Source organism: Rhagoletis pomonella, unplaced genomic scaffold (assembly GCF_013731165.1).
Source record: "Rhagoletis pomonella isolate Grant_MI unplaced genomic scaffold, Rhpom_1.0 Rhpom_scaffold_00002, whole genome shotgun sequence".
In the NCBI taxonomy this organism is placed as follows: Eukaryota; Metazoa; Arthropoda; class Insecta; order Diptera; family Tephritidae; genus Rhagoletis; species Rhagoletis pomonella.
Genome location: NW_023458556.1, coordinates 6357438 through 6360539, shown reverse-complemented (window position 1 = coordinate 6360539; position 3102 = coordinate 6357438). Strand labels below are relative to the sequence as shown.

At 32.5% G+C, this 3102-nt stretch overlaps 1 protein-coding gene across 1 annotated transcript in view; it reads left to right on the top strand.

Moving 5' to 3' along the window:
- The window catches only part of LOC118732938 (gamma-tubulin complex component 3), a gene marked incomplete at its 5' end in the record, with an annotated part of 32880 nt that overhangs the window by 17193 nt on the left and 12585 nt on the right, over positions 1 to 3102 (top strand).

The window sequence follows — 3102 nt, the reverse complement described above, 5'->3', positions numbered from 1 at the left end:
TCTTCAGGATGCTGCTTAATTGATGAACACAAAATCAATAGTCATTTGTAACACGTACATACGTATGCATGTATGTATGTACATATGTACTATATACGTAAAAATGTATCTATGTAGTTCTACACAGAAATTGTATATATAGTACATAGTCAATCAGCAAATTGTTGTTAAGTGGAACTGCGGTGACATAGAGGCTAAAGCCACATTAATAGTACCTCTCTAGTGCATTGCCGCTCTTTGATGTGTACATATGAACATAGTTTCTGTTTTTTCCTAACAGTTTTAGTATTTATGAATATGTAGTTAAGAACATGTACTCACATAGGTTAATTTGGCCACTGCATTGCACTTCACATTGATGTTGTCCTGACGCAGTTCTTGTTTTATTTCTTCTATGCATTGTGCGATGTACTTGGCCTAAAATTTGAAGTTTAAACTTGTTTATTAATTGTTACCGATACAATGAATAGTATTTAAAAAATAGTTTAATAAACACATAATTACAATATTCTCCCATACATAACACAGGCCAACAAAAATGGAAAACAATTTTGATGCAGCAAATGTTAAAGGTAGTTTTTGATAGACTTTTTTGTGCTGACTAAAGGTCCAGATTTTGAGAAAAACGAGGTCAAAATGTAAAAAAAACGCGTTTTTTGCATTATTTGAGAAACTCTAGCAAATAAACAAAAGGTTGCAGAACCTTCCACTTATGTTTAAATTAAAGCTAGAACTCTTGACTACAATCCCCGCTATTCTTTTGGAGATTTTTAGCGAATTATGCAGTGGTAAATCTCAAATCTTCACCTGTTGAAATACCTTAAAACCCAGTTTCATGACAGCAATTTAATGAAAATTTATTTATTTTTTAATGAATTTAATATGGAGCCTGACAGAAAAAAAAAAATCATTTTTCACTCAAATTCCCAACAAGCATTTCAGTAAACGTTTTTAAAAATAACTTAAATTAAGTTTGCTATAATAAGCGTTAAATAAGCATTTTTAATATTAAGCTTATTAAAAGTTTTTTCAAACAAACCTTTAATACGTTTTGAGAGCGAATGTTTATAAATAACTTAAACTTATAAATGAAATGTAAATGCCAACGACATGAAGTAGTAAATATACAATTTTTTCAATCGTAAGTGACGTGTTTACGTTTTTTAAAATATATTATTAAAAGAACAAATTAAATAAAACCAATGCGGTAAAACAAGAAAATCCAATCCAGGACCCGCTGCGCTAATCGGTGGAGCATTCGAGTCTTCAAATGATGAGTTCCCCTTATCCTTTCTTAGTTTAACATTCAATTAAAAATGTATTAAATTTTTTTCAGAAAAGTGCATCAATGAGAATGGCGCGATAAAGCGCAATATATAGCTGCATCGATGTCCCTTTTCCAATTTGCCAATAACCGCAAGTAATTGAAAGCACGCAACAAGATGTAATAATTAACTTTTTTATGCTTAATTTGTATGTGTTATTGTGAATTTGTATGCTAAAATGTCTATTCCCTATTTATATTTTCGCGACTGTAGATGAGTCCGCAGAAAATTCGCAATTCGTTTAGTTTCTAGATGTTAAGCAAGGTTTTAATGAAATATCTTTAAATAAAGGGTTATAAAAATGTTTATAAAAAGCTTTCTTTTGAAAATTTTTAGTAAGTTTATATTGATACGCTTATATAAAACTTTTTTTGAACCTTTATTATAAGTTTACACTTTTACGCTTATAAAAAGCTTTCTTTTGAACATTTATTACAAGTTTATATTTCTACGCTTATAACCAATGTTCCTTTTCGATTATATTACGCTTACTTTCAAGCGTTTTATAAACAAAAAATCAACGTTTTGTAAGCTTAATGTTTATAATTGAAAACTTAAAAAAAACTTTCTTTAAGTTTATTTTGCTTGTTGGGTTGCTTTCGTCTGAAATAAGTCTGTGTATGTACGTAAGTATATACCCAACCAGCAAAATCATCGTTAACGAGCTAGTAACTGGATATTTTCTCGAAGAAAAACTGGCTAAAAAGTCGTTTATGATCGCCGTTAAAAAAAATTAACACAGACAAGTAGCCAAAACTTGCCTTTGATTCAGTTAGCCATGAACTACTGTGCTATAAACTGAAAAACTACTTTGGGTTTAGAGAGTCAGCAGTAAAACTGATGCGTAGCTATCTGAAAGAGAGGTTTTAGCGTGTCGAGGTTCGATCTCAAACATTTGGAACTAAGGCCATCAAGGGTCAATCTTAGGACCACTACTATTTAGTTTGTTCGTTAATGACATAATTCGGACTTCTATGCATGCCAATATGCATGCCTATTCGGACGATGTCCAGCTCTGTATGTCAGGTCCTCTTGAGGACTCAGCTAATTTGTGCGCAAGCTTCAACAGAGAACTGATGTCTATAGAACCGAAATTAAAAATTTTAAATTAAATTATTTTAAATTAAATAATTTGTACATTTGAACTGAGTTTCCTATGACTTCGCTTGGAATGTTACCCATTATAATTTTACTAGCATCCAAAGCTCTTTCATGTTACTCGGAGAAAACTTGTGCTACGCCAATCCCCTCTTGACCACAGCGAAAGATTTTTCGATGGCGTTGAGATCTAGACTTTGTGCTTTGTGGGACCTATTTAACATATTTATAAATGACATTGGAGACGATTTCGAATCCGAGTACTTATTATATGCAGATGACATGAAAATCTTCACAGCAATACGTGGCGATAATGATATGGAAGCTCCACAGCCTGACCTTTCAAAACTAGAGAAATGGTGCGCGATAAATAAGCTGAACCTGAATATAAAAAAATGTGCTGTCATGGGATTTTCTCGTCGTCATAATCAACTGCCCGCTAACTATTCCTTAAGCGGTCAAAGTATACAGATTGTCAACTCGATAAAAAATCTTGGCGTGATGATCGATGATAAACTGACCTTCTCCGATCATATTAACCATGTAACTCTACGTGCATATCGTGCCCTTGGATTTATTTGTAGATTTGACCTCAGACTATTTTTTTCCTTCGTCCAGCCAATACTTGAATTTGGCTCTATTACCTGGTCACCATTTACAGAGCTACAAATCAGCAACG